Source organism: Rhinoderma darwinii, chromosome 6, assembly GCF_050947455.1.
Source record: "Rhinoderma darwinii isolate aRhiDar2 chromosome 6, aRhiDar2.hap1, whole genome shotgun sequence".
NCBI lineage: Eukaryota > Metazoa > Chordata > Amphibia > Anura > Rhinodermatidae > Rhinoderma > Rhinoderma darwinii.
In genome coordinates, this window is record NC_134692.1 from 136,445,540 (window position 1) to 136,462,208 (window position 16,669).

General features: G+C 42.2%; 1 protein-coding gene across 1 annotated transcript in view; it reads left to right on the plus strand.

Annotated features, from left to right (window-relative positions):
• LOC142655896 (NADPH oxidase organizer 1-like) overlaps nucleotides 1–16,669 on the plus strand; it is a 38,039-nt gene that overhangs the window by 10,144 nt on the left and 11,226 nt on the right. Inside the window, exon 2 of the mRNA XM_075830562.1 lies at nucleotides 13,432–13,589. The gene's annotated coding sequence lies outside the window, so the exon portion shown is untranslated. The remainder of the gene's footprint in view (nucleotides 1–13,431; nucleotides 13,590–16,669) is intronic.

Consider the following 16,669-nt stretch of genomic DNA (forward strand, 5'->3'; position numbering starts at 1 on the left):
TAATCTCGGTACGTTTTCAATAAGGAAATAAAAAAAATATTAAAAATCGCAGGTGATCGTGAGGAGCAATGCTGAAATCTCATGTAATGAGGTCCTGGAAGGGAACGTACAAGAAGAGCATTGTGTGGATATAGGGCAGAGGGCTTCAAACAAAGTCAGTCTTCTGGAACTAAGGCTTGTGTTTTTTTTTTAAGGCACACCTGTTGTGTAGTGACCTGAGCCGTACACCTGAGATAGTCAGTCAGTTAGTCACTTGTGGTTTGCAAGGTATACAAAGCCAGTTATTTGCATGAAACAGTTACTGGAATACAACAGTTACGGTATACGGTATGTTATAATGTTGTAATATGATAATATAATATGTAATGTTATATAATACACTATGTAGAAAGTTCAATAGCGTGGTTTGGTTCCTTCTTCAGTCCTTGGTTTCCAGTGATTTAGTGCCATTAGGTTACTGGTCTGGTCTGTCATGTGCTTTGGTTTATTGCTTCTGTCCCTGGTATCTAGTAGTTTAAGGGCCTGTTCACACCTGCGTCAGTGTTGCCGTTGTTCTGCTCCATCAGAGGAACAGAACAATTAAAATACCGGAAGCGCCGATTCCGTTACATGATGGACAACATCGGCACCCCACGGAACACATAGACTTTAATAGTTTCCATCGTGATTCTGTAATGGTTTCCGCGGTTTTACCAGAAACAATAATGCTGCATTATTGCTTCTGATATTTTGGGCCAGAGCCTCCAACACAGATGTAAACAGTTCCTAATGCCCTAATCCCCAGTGTGCTGTATATTTGGGCCCAGTCCATGTTACCTGCTATTTGATGACTTGATGCCTTGCTCCTGGTGTCTAGTGATTTAGTACCCCAGTCCTTGATGTCTAATGATTTGGAACCAGAGTCCCTGGTGTTGGGAGTTTTGGTTCTCCAACTCTAGTGTCCAGAGGTTTGGTTCCCCAGTCCCTGGTGTCCAGAGGTTTGGTTCCCCAGTCCCTGGTGTCCAGAGGTTTGGTTCCCCAGTCTCTGGTGTCCAGAGGTTTGGTTCCCCAGTCCCTGGTGTCCAGAGGTTTGGTTCCCCAGTCCCTGGTGTCCAGAGGTTTGGTTCCCCAGTCCCTGGTGTCCAGAGGTTTGGTTCCCCAGTCCCTGGTGTCCAGAGGTTTGGTTCCCCAGTCCCTGGTGTCCAGAGGTTTGGTTCCCCAGTCCCTGGGGTCCAGAGGTTTGGTTCCCCAGTCCCTGGTGTCAAGAGGTTTGGTTCCCCAGTCCCTGGTGTCCAGAGGCTTGGTTCCCCAGTCCCTGGTGTCCAGAGGTTTGGTTCCCCAGTCCCTGGTGTCCAGAGGTTTGGTTCCCCAGTCCCTGGTGTCCAGAGGTTTGGTTGCTTAGTCCCTTGTGTACAGGAGTTTGGTTACTTACTCTCTCTAGTGTCCAGAGGATTGGTTCCACAGTCCCTGGTGTCCGTAGGTTTGGTTCCACAGTCCCTGGTGTCCGTAGGTTTGGTTCCACAGTCCCTGGTATCCAGGGGTTTAGTTTCTCATTCTGTAGTGTCCAGAGGTTTGGTTCCCCAGTCCCTGGTGTCCAGAGGTTTGGTTGCTTAGTCCCTTGTGTACAGGAGTTTGGTTACTTACTCTCTAGTGTCCAGAGGATTGGTTCCACAGTTCTAGTTGTCCAGAGGTTTGGTTCCTCAGTCCCTGGTATCCAGGGGTTTAGTTTCTCATTCTGTAGTGTCCATAGGTTTGGTTCCCCAGTCCCTGGCATTGAGTGGTTGTGTTTTTTGTGCTTCTTAAAGAACAAGTGTCAAACCTGCTCTGCTATATGTACACCTCTGTTTTTAGATACATATTATTTGTCAGGCTACACAATTCTCTATTCTGATATTTTATATTTTTTTATTAATTTACTTTTACTGCGCAGTTGTCCCCTGAGAAGGGGGTGTAATTAGTGGGGAACTGATGGGGCCTGCGCCCTGGGTGCTGGGTGTCGACTGTTGGCCTTGCTCAGCCTATATAAAGACAGGGCTTGGACAGCAAACAATCTTTGTCCCTGGTGAAGAAAGGCCCGGCCACAAGTCTTCCTTCCTTCATGCCTCTAGTGTTACCTTACTTCCTTATCATGCGTGGATGAAGCATTGCACATACTATTTCGGTCAGATTTCATGCTCCATTTGCTGTTAGATTGTGTAAAAATCTGCATCACAACCTCCTAGGCAGCTATAGACCTGTCTGATCCGTAGGGACAAGAGTGGGGGCATAATACAGATTAAAGGGAGCCCGGTACTGAACCGCTCAAGCTCCTTCCCTTCACACAGCACTCCGGCTTTTTTCTTTTTCTGCCCCCCACCCCCGGCTGCAAATGTGATGTAATGCAATGTAGTCATCTGTATCGGCCTACCTGGTGCTGTATTTACCAGGTAGCCGCTCCGTTCTGCCGTTGGGTCACTAAGGGTATGTGCACACGACAACGCCAAATATGACGTTTTTACAAGTGCACGCGTTTTTAGCGGCATCTTTTATGGACGTAATTGGAGCTGGTTTTTATTGGAGTCAATGAAAAACCGCTCCAATTACGTCCCAAGAAGTGTCCCGCACTTCTTTGACGCTGGCGTAATTTTACGCGCTGTCTTTTGACAGTGACGCGTAAAATGACAGCTCGTCTGCACAGAACATCGTAAGACCCATTGCAAGCAATGTTAGATGTTTGCCGACGTATTGGAGCCGTCTTTTCAGGCGTAATTCAAGGCGTAAAACGCCTCCATTACGCCTGAAAAGAGGTCGTGTGCACATACCCTCAGGGTTTGCTATGGGCCTCTTGTGTACGTGCCTGGCTTGACATTTTGCACTATGGACATCATTTTAATAAGTGGCAGTAAATCATTGCAGGAAGTCAAGTGTATGATGATTGAAATCTTTTGTTATGGCCCCACAATACAAAAAGTGTAGGATTGGGACACGGTGCTCTTTAATCTATGTGGCTACTCAATATCAGTCTGGTTCCAGTTTATTGGAAGGTTGTAACTCTTGACATTGTAAAATAAGCACAAATACATTGAAACATGCGTGTTCGAGTACAAGGAAATATTGACAACTGGGAAATAGTTTGTCTATATACGGGGCAGATTGCTATGTGGCAGAATGGTACTGCCCGCCTTGTCCTTGTGCTTTGTGGTTAATGTCGTGGTTACATTTTACAATCTGCATCATGTGACATGGGAATTTATGTAATTAAAGGCTTTGTACACCTTTGAAATCGTTTATTTTTTTTAATAAAAATGTCTATCTCGTGATTTTGTGCTACTTTCAAAATACATTTTTGTTAAAAAATATTTTGACTTTTTGAGATATAGCTGCTTTTTATCTTGTATACAGAGCAGCTGTATCCAGTGCTGAATCCTGTAGCCGTCAGGTCAGCGGGACTGACGAGTTCAGTGACAGCGGGACACGCAGGATCCACCTGTAATCGATCACATCTAGGTTTTGAAGATCGGTAACAGCTCGATCCTGCATATCAGAGACACACAAGACCCGCTGTCACTGAACCCGTCAGTCCCACGGATCTGACGGATACAGGTTTCAGCGCTAGATACAGCTGCTCTGTATACAGGATACAAAGCAGCTGTATCTCAAAAAGTAAAAATTATTTTTAGTAAAAAGTATTTGGAAAGTTGCACCAATCACACTGATAGACATTTTTATTTAAAAAAAAGCAACAATTTCAAAGGTGTACATGGCCTTTAAATTATGGAAATGGTAACAAGTCTACTAGGACATTATAAACTTTATTTACAACTTCATGGTTGTGCGAACACTACCCATTAGATGCTCCCGCTAACTGAGTGAGGTTAATTTTAAAACGTCTTTGGAGGAGAGCGGCTGGTTGGCATGGCCCACCCCTGAAGAGGCCACTCTGTGTGGTGGATCATGTATGGAGGCTGAATGAATGTATGATAGTTTTTAAATAACAATCCATGTAGCCTACTGAGTTATACTCCAATATGCTATTATAGAGTGCCGGGTACGCAAGTAGGGAGCGTAGATCACTCTTTCCACACCACTTTTTGACCCTAGGGCATATGGATCTTCAGCTTGGATCCCCCCTCTATTTTAAAGAGAAAAAAGTTGTGATTAACCAGCGTGTAATTCTTTATTCCTCCTGCAGTGGCCGCTGCAGGCAACAGCTTCCCCCAGCCATAACCGCTGATCGGCAGGGTTCCTAAAGCTGATCGCCGGGCCAACTTCAATCTGAAAAGGGCTTGTCTTGATAAGATGACCATTAACATTATGTGTATAATTAAAAGAGATCTTCATTCTAACAATGTTTTTGTAATCAGTCTTCAAGCTCCCGAGACAAGGGATTTATGAGAACAGAGAGTAGAGCGACAGTAAAGTAGAAGTGACATACCCTACTAGACTATCTAATCAAGAACATTTTACTAATAGAGATAACCTTTAAATATTTCTTTACTTCACATATTGATCCAAACTACAAGAGGTGGAGTTAATACATAATGAAGCTTCCATGGGGATCTGTTTATGCAATGGGAAAGTTTAAACCAGAATGGTATAAGGCTCTCTTCACACCGGCATCATGGTTTCTATCTATCCGTGATGGATCTGCTTTGTAATGGTTCCTTCTGGAACATGATCCAGAGATATAATTACCATAGCCAGCCATTTTGAAGATTATGGAGATCTGTCTTTGGTCACCGGGTCACCTAACCATCTATCTTCCATTTCTTTTGATGGGTCTGCTGCTTTGTGATACAGTAAATGATAATAGCAGGATCATAAGTGTACGTGGTTGTAGTCATAATTCATGCGTTGGCTATTTGATTAGGTGTGGACTTTACTGTAAATTATCTTCTTTCTATGACAGTTGAATAATATAATAAAATCTTCTATAGACGTACATTTTTATAACAACCAATCATCACTAGTACAATTTAATTGTAATAAAACTGACTCATTTGGGCATTTCTGAAGAAACACTTCCTGGCAGGTTTCCCAAGAAGAGTGCACTGAGGGTTTTCTGGTCGTATCAAAGTAATATAAATCAGTCATTGTATCCCATAATAGATGAATAAGTCTCTTTATACGACTTGCATAGCACCTGAAAGATTCATTATAGGTGCTGAAAAAAATGCAATGATACCTTCTTCATGTCTTCTCCGACTGTAGTACAAAAATGATGGGGGGGGGGGGGGTTTAGTCGGTCTTTGCCAAACCTCCCACTCGTATAACTCGATCATTTATAGTCTTTCTTTTCTTGATCTTATATACTGAAGCTGTTTGATTTGTGGGAAGTCTTCATCTGCTGATTCCTGGTGGTAAAGATGGAAAATAGTCTATTGTATAGCAGATAGAAATGCCGGTGACCACCTCAATACGCTACATGCACATGTAATCAAATGGTGGTCACCGAGACAGAAAGTTAAAGGAGTTGTCCCATAAGACCAAGCTCTGTCTATATATGCCTTATTAGGGTATATGGACATGAAAGAGGAAGGGTCCCCCCACTCAGGACACACGGAGCACCTACAGATCTGTAATATGGACTGTGTGCGCCGATGGACAGTCAATACATGTAACATTGCCACGTGCACGGACTCTTCATACGTCTTGTACTTACTTTATATACTGCATATGTACAACACCTAGTTCAGACTTGTTTAATGGACGAGCAAAGTCCACAGAACTAATTCTTCCTTATAATATCTTACCTAAACAAATACCAAGCTTGAATCTACAGCGTGAATCATAGGCAGACAATGCAGAGGCTTTGGGTCATTGATCTTCTGTGTACATTGCTATTTTAAAAACTGTTTATAATGTTTATTGCACTAATATTGTGAAATATTGTGGTTTCCAATAAACACGAACAGACCTCATGCTACATAGATCGATAGAATGATAAATCCTTCCAAACCGGGTGACAACTGGGTGAAACCAAGCAAGAGGGATAAATAGGGGAGAGGGTAGTTGGAGGTGTATCTGGTATTGCATCTCAGACCCATTCACTTGAGCTGCAATACCAGACCTAACCTATAGACAAGAGTGGCGCTATAGCTGGGAATAAAGCAGATTATTTTTTCTAATCACATACAACCTTCTTTCTTTGCCTACAGCTCCTGTCATGTGCTTCTGCATCTTAACTGGTTGCCGATGCTTGACAAGTATGCTCTTCATGAGTGCCAAGACGTTGCCGCATTGGGACGAGCATACTCCTCCTGCTGATCGTGTAGTTAGAGAAAGTGTGCCCAGACGATCAGGAGCGGAGCAATGGCTGTAATACACAGCCGCAGCACCACTCTAATGGTGGAGATCAGAGGAATATCTGATCTCCACCATTAACTCTTTGAATTCCACGATTAACGCTGTTTGCAACATTCATAGAAAAGAGTGAAGGGGGACTCCCCTTTGATCGCATCACAGGGAATCCCTGTGATGCAATCGCGGCCCATTCCTTATAAGGACAGACAGCCCAGGTTCCATTGAAAGACCCCAGGGCTGTCTGACCATATTTCCTGTTGTTAGGGCATACTTAGGTATGCCCCAACAACTGCCTGTGCAGTTTGCCAGTACATTATAGTTAGAAAATAAAGATCAAAATTTTAAATCCCCTCTATGAGATGAAAAAAAAGTCATATTAATAAAAAGTTATGTTAAATTAAAAAAAGCATTAAAAAATAATCACAAATGCACATTATTTTACAATAAATCTGAATTTAATATAAGCACAAAACGGAATAATATAAACCTATTTGAAATCCTCACGACCTTAACAACCTGCACAATAAATGGATAACATCATTGCAGCAGAACTGCTTTTTTTTTTTTTCTGCATTTATAAATTAAAATTAATATAAATGAAACGCTAATGTATATTTACCAAAAATTGGCACCTACATAAAGTACAACTCGCCCCGCAAGAATCATAACCTTATGACCGCAGGGATGCAAAGAGGAAAAATGAAAAAAAAAAAATCCCGTAGTTTTGGTCCTTAAGGGGTTAAAGGGATTAGCCTGTGATTTTGAATCTCTTAGCTCAGTTTTCTCTTTTCCTTAAAGGGGTTGTCCAGGATTAGAAAAACATGGCTGCTTTACTCCACTCATTAAACTCAATAATAACACAGTATGCAGTCAGCTCCTAAGCTCCCCCTAGTGGTGACTGCAGGCAGACAGAATTTTATCTTTTGACGCTATTGCTTTGCAGTCGATTTGGAGCACTGTGTCAGAGAAATGGAGCTCATATCTTAAATAAACAAATACAAAACTTGAGTTCACAGCATGAATCACAGGCAGACAACGCACAGGGTTTGGGTCATCGATCTTCTGGCTACATTCCTATTGTAAAAACTGTTGTAGTGTTTATTGTTCTATCACCAACAATGCGAGATTGTGAAATATTGGAGATTCTAATCATCACTAAAACTGAACAGACCCCATGTTACGTGCATTAATAGAATAAGTCCTTCCATCGGCCTTTGCTGTCAATTAAAAAAAAAAATCTACTACTTGATTAGATATTCCTGAAAACGCTGGTTGAATGGGATAAATAGAGGGAAGGGCAGTTGAAGGTTAGAGGGGCTGTCTGCATTTGTTACAGAAATAGCGCCACTCTTGTCCATAGGCTGTATCTAATATCCCATCTCCGATTCATTCATTTGAATTGCAATACCAGACCTAGCCTATAGACAAGAGTGGCGCTATAGCTCGGAATAAAGCAGACTCTTTTTTCTAATCACATTCAACCCTTTAATCTACTTGATATAATAAATTAATATGGTTTCTTTACCTATAGCTCCTGTCACATGCTGAGTGTTTATATCATAAAGGGATTAGCCGGTGATTTTACATTTCATGTCCCTGTTCCATCTTTTCCTTTTAAGGAGTTTCCAGGATTAGAAAAACACGGCTACTTTACTCCAGAAACAGCGGCACACCTGTCCATGGGTTGTGTCTGGTGTTGCAGCTCAGCTCCATTGAAATTAATAAGACAGACTTGCAATACCGCACACAACCTGTGGACAGGTGCAGCACTGTTTTTAGAAGAAAATGTTTATTTTGCTTTATCCTGGAAAACCCCTTTAAGTGACCTAATTTGTAAGTGTAACTAAATTGGCTCCAACGAAGATGTGAACAAAGCCTCGCTTCTACACAATCTAGGATCCATGGTTCTACCTACCTGTCTACATTGACCTTACACTGCACTTACAACACAAACCAGTGTATTAAGTTGAGTAACCTCCGTAATCTCGCGAGATTTCGTTTCCCTTGCTAGAAATCTCAAAGAAAAGAGTCAGAAGTGTCAGGATTCTGAGTACACATGACGTCCAGGCTGGATTTCATGTGATTCATTATCAGGACACTGCAGTAACGTTAATCTCTGTGTATGTGGCTGCACATCGCTGCTGTGTAAATCAATGGAGAGGAGTGTATGACTCTGACGGGTCACTGATTGGTCAGCGTCACACGTAAACACGCCCAGTTAAAAACACAATACACGCCCAGTTGGACATAACGAAAAAAAAAACGCCCAGTTGTCCATTTCAAACCTCATTTGCATATATATAAAATAGCTCATAACTTGGTCAAAAATGAACATTTTTAAAAAAAAATAAACTTTGCTGTTATCTACATTGCAGCGCCGATCACATGCAATAGGAGATAGGGATTTCAGAATCTGGTGACAGAGCCTCTTTAAATTACTTATCTTATACTGATCCTGAGTTACACCTGTATTATACTCCAGAGCTGCACTCACTATTCTGCTGCTGGAGTCACTGTGTACATACATTACATTACTTATCCTGTACTGATCCTGAGTTACATCCTGTATTATAGAGCTGCACTCACTATTCTGCTGGTGGAGTCACGGTATACATACATTACATTACTTATCCTGTACTGATCCTGAGTTACATCCTGTATTATACTCCAGAGCTGCACTCACTATTCTGCTGGAGTCACTGTGTACATACATTACATTACTTATCCTGTACTGATCCTGAGTTACATCCTGTATTATACTCCAGAGCTGCACTCACTATTCTGCTGGTGGAGTCACTGTGTACATACATTACATTACTTATCCTGTACTGATCCTGAGTTACATCCTGTATTATACTCCAGAGCTGCACTCACTATTCTGCTGCTGGAGTCACTGTGTACATACATTACATTACTTATCCTGTACTGATCCTGAGTTACATCCTGTATTATACTCCAGAGCTGCATTCACTATTCTGCTGGTGGAGTCACTGTGTACATACATTACATTACTTATTCTATACTGATCCTGAGTTACATCCTGTATTATACTCCAGAGCTGCACTCACTATTCTGCTGGTGGAGTCACTGTGTACATACATTACTTATCCTGTACTGATCCTGAGTTACATCCTGTATTATACTCCAGAGCTGCACTCACTATTCTGCTGGTGGAGTCACTGTGTACATACATTACTTATCCTGTACTGATCCTGAGTTACATCCTGTATTATACTCCAGAGCTGCACTCACTATTCTGCTGGTGGAGTCACTGTGTACATACATTACATTACTTATCCTGTACTGATCCTGAGTTACACCTGTATTATACTCCAGAGCTGCACTCACTATTCTGCTGGTGGAGTCACTGTGTACATACATTACATTACTTATCCTGTACTGATCCTGAGTTACATCCTGTATTATACTCCAGAGCTGTACTCACTATTCTGCTGGTGGAGTCACTGTGTACATACATTACATTACTTATCCTGTACTGATCCTGAGTTACATCCTGTATTATACTCCAGAGCTGCACTCACTATTCTGCTGGAGTCACTGTGTACATACATTACATTACTTATCCTGTACTGATCCTGAGTTACATCCTGTATTATACTCCAGAGCTGCACTCACTATTCTGCTGGTGGAGTCACTGTGTACATACATTACATTACTTATCCTGTACTGATCCTGAGTTACACCTGTATTATACTCCAGAGCTGCACTCACTATTCTGCTGGTGGAGTCACTGTGTACATACATTACATTACTTATCCTGTACTGATCCTGAGTTACATCCTGTATTATACTCCAGAGCTGCACTCACTATTCTGCTGCTGGAGTCACTGTGTACATACATTACATTACTTATCCTGTACTGATCCTGAGTTACATCCTGTATTATAGAGCTGCACTCACTATTCTGCTGGTGGAGTCACGGTATACATACATTACATTACTTATCCTGTACTGATCCTGAATTATATCCTGTATTATACTCCAGAGCTGTACTCACTATTCTGCTGGTGGAGTCACTGTGTACATACATTACATTACTTATCCTGTACTGATCCTGAGTTACATCCTGTATTATACTCCAGAGCTGCACTCACTATACTGCTGGTGGAGTCACTGTGTACATACAATACATTACTTACCTTGTACGGATCCTGAATTATAGCCTGTATTATACTCCAGAGCTGCATTCACAATTCTGTGGGCTTCTGAGCTTAAATCTCTGATTTGCATTCCAATAGTGTAGACTAGCACAATTGTGAATACAGCTCTGGAGTATAATACAGACTGTAATAGAATCAGTACAAGATAGGTCATACAATATATTTGCAACTGATTGCTGCTGGATGTATACATTACAATGCCACTGAAGTCCGTACATGTACCCCCCCCCCCCCCATCCCTCCCAGTCCTGTTACACTGTAGGGGACACTTGTACATTGTATATAGAGGCATAAGCGACATGGCTGCAGCAGGGAAAGCCTCCAGGTGCAATGTATGGGTGACCCGTACAGTGTAACAAGACTGTGAGGGAGTGGGGCGAGCCACTTACCCGAGCACTGCTGTATTGTTTACATGCAGCAGAGCTCACTTCATTGGGTGCCATAGGAAGGGAGGACATTTTTTAACATCCTATTGCAAAGCCCTCGTATTCTTCAAGAATAAGGGTATGTTCACACGGCCGTTTTTCGGGCGAAAAATCGGAGCCAGAACGCCTTCAAAGAACGGAGTTCTGTTCCGACGGGGCGTTTTTTAACGGGGCTGTTTTGAAAAGGGGTCGCGTAAAAAAAACTCTAGAAAAACAGCTCCAAAAACGGCCGAAAAAAAGGCAGCGAAAAACGCGAGTTGCTGAAAATCAGGAGTGGTTTTACATTGAAAACAGCTCCGTATTTTCAGACGTTTTTTAGTAAGCGTGTGAACATAGCCTGAGAGATCTAAATACAAAAATGATAAATCCCTTCCAGCCCCTTTAATAATTACATGTTCCAACACGGCTCTGATTCTGCTCGTCTTTCCATTGCTTCCTTTGGTCGGTCCAATTTTTGGAAAACATTATAAAGAGGTGTTTTGAAATTTTGTGTGACCCCCCCCCCCCCCCCCCATGTGTATCATCCCTGTGGTCATAAATTTCATTTCACAATTTAGGGGTATTTAGATGTATTTTTATAGCTACGTGAGTTTTTTCCGCTCGCTAGCATTTCCTCATACATTGCAGCTGCGACGTCCAGGTAGATCTGTGATTAACGTGTGATGTTTGTTGTCTCCACATCTCGTAATATCGCAGCCGAGATCTGGCCTATAGCCGGAAATCCCAGCCTTAAACTCAACGGAGTGTCCCATAATAATCAAAGTCTGGTAAATATTAAGCCTGTTGGGAAATGGGGCATGAATGACACAGATAGATCCAGTTTAGAAAACCCACTGTTAGGCCCTATTCACACGACCGTGCCCATAATCACGGTTACGGGCATGGCAGGCCGCGGAAAGTCACCCGCATTTGCGGGCCGTGCTCCCATTTTAAAGTATGGGAGCACGGTCCATAAAAAATAAAAAAATAGGACATGTCCTATATTTTTACGGAATCTTTCTTCGGCCCAGACACCTTCCCGTAAATATATGGCGAGTTGTCCATCGGCCATAGAAATGAATAGGTCCGCAATTACGGACCATAATTATGGATAAAATCTACGGTCATGTGCATGGGGCTGAAGTGAATTCCGGGTTAATACATATATCCTTTTAGTGAATTCTGGGTTAATAGAGGGGGGTCTTCTGCTCATGATCCTCATCTTTTGGCCAGAGCAGAGAGCGGTTACAAAGAGCGTCTCTCGCTCTGGAGGACCCATTCTGTCCTGCAGTACACAGACAACCCATTGATATGAATGGACACTGTGTAATGCTTATTTTCACCAGTGGTGGCGCTGCAGGGAAATGAAACCCTTATTGTTACGTTTCATGATTACAGCTGATCACTGGAGGTCCAAGCAAGGGGAGATTTTGTGATCTGCTTATTGTCAAGGGACCCTTCTAAGGGTATGTTCACATGGCTTATTTCCAAAAAATCAGAAGCAGAACGCCTCCAAACATCTGCCCATTGATTGCAATGGGAAAACGGCGTTCTGTTCCGACTTTGATTAAAAAACGTCTGAAAATCAGGAGCTGTTTTCCCTTGAAAACAGCTCCGTATTTTGAGACATTTTTTATTTTGTGTGTGCACATACCCAAACGAGTAAGGATTGTCCAAAGAAGAGAAGCCCTTTAAGAGTGGAGGCTTGAAATGTGCCAGCCCCCATAAACAATAGATTAAAGGGTATGTAAACTTGTGCAAGCAAGTGTTTTATTGCTCCAATGCATCTAAAATTAAAAATAAAGCAACTGTCCGAATTGACTTGACTTGCCTCTATTAAAAATCTACTATCGTTTAGTGTATACAGCTCCTATGCAAACCTATGTGTCAACCTTAGTCATGTCTTACCTGTTCCCTCTTTTACTGTTTGTAGGTTAGCAAGCAGAAGGGGCAGGGGGTGGAGTGGTAGAATACTGGTGTCTTCTTCTGTAGCAGAGGGGCCTTAGGGCTCCCAAGGCACCTGGACCCTGGTGCGTCTTCTACCTCTACACCCCAGCTACGTCCCTGGGAATAAACCGCATGGCAGTACATTCAAGTTTTACCCCCTTCAAAAATGTCCTTGACTTTTTTCATATAAAAGCAGCAGCTGGCCGCCACTATTGAACTTATCGGTTTCCACCTTCACCTGTGGTGTTATTTTTTTTACATTTCCACCACAGCTTTTCTGTTATTTTTTTAACAAAAAATTCCCCAAAAATGCAGTCAAAATGTGTCAAATACCCCTAAATATAGGAATTGTAAAGTCCAACTAGGGTTTGTCTAACAGAGGACCAAGGTTCTCACATCATTACGGAGCCGGACACAATAGAGACAACCCTAAATTAAACTTTTTGTAACTTTTTGTGTACAATGTAATTACAGTAGAAATGAACTTGATCTGTATAGCCGGAGGGGGCCCTCAATCATTCCCTCTAATGGCCCCAAGGTTTAGATAAGATCTTACCGGTTATTTCAGCTTTTGTACACTACGTTCTTTACCTGCTTCTTCATTTTGAATTGTCATTGATGTTTTTGTCTATTTTTAGGGGTTTTTTTGTGTGCAGTTTTATGTACACAGTAAAGGGAATCCAACGTTACCACATTCCACCCATTACGACCTATAGTCAAATCATCGCATCTCTCCTGACTGTATGAGCATTACTTAACAGCGACCCAGCCAAGGGGCAAATGCCCCTCTGATGAGGTAACTATGCAAACCTTTTCTTTTTTCTATCCAAAGATTATGTACAATAAATTTAAAGTTCCACATTGCAAATGGATACTCGGGAGGGTTCAGCGTGACCCCTCGTTACATGTCCGCCCATCGACTTCACAGTTGTAGGAGAAATGTAGATGCACCGACTGCCGAAATCATATGCAGGATAGTGAATAAATGTTTTTGTTTTTTTAAAGGAAGACCCCATAATATAGAAAAGCAAAAAAAGATGGTGGCCGGGATCCTTCAGTCAGTAACTGACAATGGGTTTTGTGGTCCCCCGGCCTTCGTTTTTCTTTGAAGTGAATGTCCATTATGTATTTTTAAGTCCAAAATTCTGTGCTGATGAATTTCTTAATATATCTTTATAGAGATCGGAGCTTCATTTTTTTGATAGAGAGCTCCAAATCCCCTGCATAGCCATACAGCTAAATTATAAAATTTGGGTTACCTGCAGCCTCCACTAGGGGGAGCTTACTGCATACTGTTTTATTATTATTATTATTATTATTATTATTATTATGCATAAGCTCCTAAGCTCCCCCTAGTGGTGGCTGCAGGTCGTCAGAATTTTATTATTTAACTGCTCAGCGACATTTGACTTAATTGTACGTCACAACCGCCAAGGGGGAGTATGGAGCGGGATCATGTGTAACGCCTGGGATTGGAGCTAACGCCAATCCCAGCTGTGTAATCGCTTAGATGCTGCGGTCAATAGTGACTTCGGCATCTAAGCCATTAGAAAGACGAAATCGCCCCCCTCCTTCAGCCCTTTGGCTCCCAATGGTTGTCATGGCAGCCTGGGGGCCTAATTAATTTTCTTCTGCTATTCTCCTATTAAATCCTGCCAGAGGCAGTGCTTGAAAGGTGTCGGTGAATAGTCCCTTAGGCTCCATGCACATGACCGTATTATTCATCAGTAATTACTGATGGGTGTCCGAGCTGAAAAAATTATGGAACCGGTCCTATTCTTGTCAGTAATTACGTTATGGACTCTCCTATAGAAGTCTATGGGAGCTTCCGTAAATACGGACGGCTACTGATGTGCATCCGTATACTGTCCGTATTTATGGAAGCGTTGCTAGGCAACATGCTGATGATATCATTTGCATCCTCCCTCTTTTTTACGGATCCGTATTTACGGACAGGATTTCGGGATAGATGAAAATAGGGTCGTGTGCATGGGGCCTTACTCTGCAATGCAAAGGTAATGCAAAATGTCATCTTAGCTCCCAAACAAATGGAATAAAAAGTGACCAAAAAGTTGCATGTACCCCAAAATGGTACCAAATACCCACAGAAACAGAAAAAACCGACTTCTCAGCCCGCAAAATATAAGAAATATATGCACCGCTTAATCGACGTAAAAATAAAAAAAGTTATGGCTTTTGGAAGACGGGGAGGAAAAAAACTAAAATGAAAATCCCATAAGTGGCTGCGGCGGGAAGGGGTTAATGTCAGTCAGTAATGGCCGTTCGTTCTGTCCGGTTCATTGTGTGGTTGGTATAACGAGGACGTTCAATATTGACTAGAAGTGCAGCGTTATGGCCGCCGCATTGTCCTGGAGGTATTGAGGTTAAGATTTACATTGAGGTTCCGGTTGACTCGCGTTCCTACCCTATGAGGGATATTCCCACCGCAGGACTTTCTATTTGACTATTTCCTGCATAAATATTTATTTTCTGTACAAACACAAGCGATTTCCTCCGCTCTCGTGATTCATCCCCTACACAATGTATTGCTGGTTCACTATTCTATGCTTTCTTTTTAATGGGGTCATAGTCCTCAATCACAGACAACCAATAGTCCTCATGTTAGAACTGCCTCCGACCTTGTTGCCCATTGCAACCAATCAGCATTCATTTTTCTAGTCGCTTTATAAAATGAAAGCTGAGCATTGATTGGTTGCTGAGGAAATAAGTGCAGAAAAAGGTGGAGGTGTTGCCATAACAACCAGATCCCTGTTCAGGTTAATAAGCAGCGATGCGATTGGTTGCCATGGGCAGCTGCTCCACTTTTTCTATACTATTTTCTATAGATTAGTCCTCAAGTATGGCGTTATAACACCCCGGTGGTTTTTATGACTGGCACCTATATGTGGGTAGTCTTGTATATTCTATATACTCTATTGTATATCGTAGGACACTCACTAGGGGCACCTCAGGCCCTTCAGCTAAAATTAAATATTCCCAAATTTGGCGCAAATATCAGTGAACTTAACCGTAATGTCATAAATCACCATTTGTATTGCAGAACGGTCATTTGGGGTTCATAAATCCCCTTATTGCCAGGTCCATGCTATCAGTGGTATAATACAGCGCCTGCTCTCCCCCCCCCCCCCCACAGCTCTAGCGGCCGCCATTCATGAAAGGCGGGAGACCTATAAAGGGAGGAGAGCTGCTGACTCCTGCCCTGGCCCACCATTGCTGAAACCACTAAAGACAGTGCCAGAGTAGGACAATCTAAATAAAAAATGAGGCGCGTTTGCAAAGGTCTTCATTTTAAATATCGTACCGTTTTGTGTATACAGCCCGTATGCAGATCTATGTGTACTGGGTTGAGGGAGCTGCTGCTCCATGATTAAAGAATACAAATAAACCAGGTGTATAGTCTGATCCTGCAGTCATCTGTAAGGGTGGATTCACACCACGCCACGGTTTTGATATCTACATCTGCATATTTTACATTCAGATTTTGCGGCTAATTTGCCGCGGACTACTGCGGCTTTCATCTTTTTGCAGCCCACCAATTTTTCAAGAATGGGCAACTAGTAAAAGTGGAGAGGTTGGATTGGATTTCATCCCATTGTAACCAAATTTTTTCCTCTTGTGATAAGCGGTGCCATATGAGTATGTTGGCTGCTTATCTCCTAACCTCAATTATTTTTAATAGAACGTATTTGTAACTCTGTCCTTACTTTTTCTAAAAAGAAATATGCAGCATACTCCACTCTGCTGTGCCAGGAATGTCTCCTGACAGCTCTGTCTTTCAGCCTTGATATCAGCTGTAGACACCTGTGCAGACAGGAAGGATGGAAATAAATTAATTTTTTTATTCTTTATTGAAAG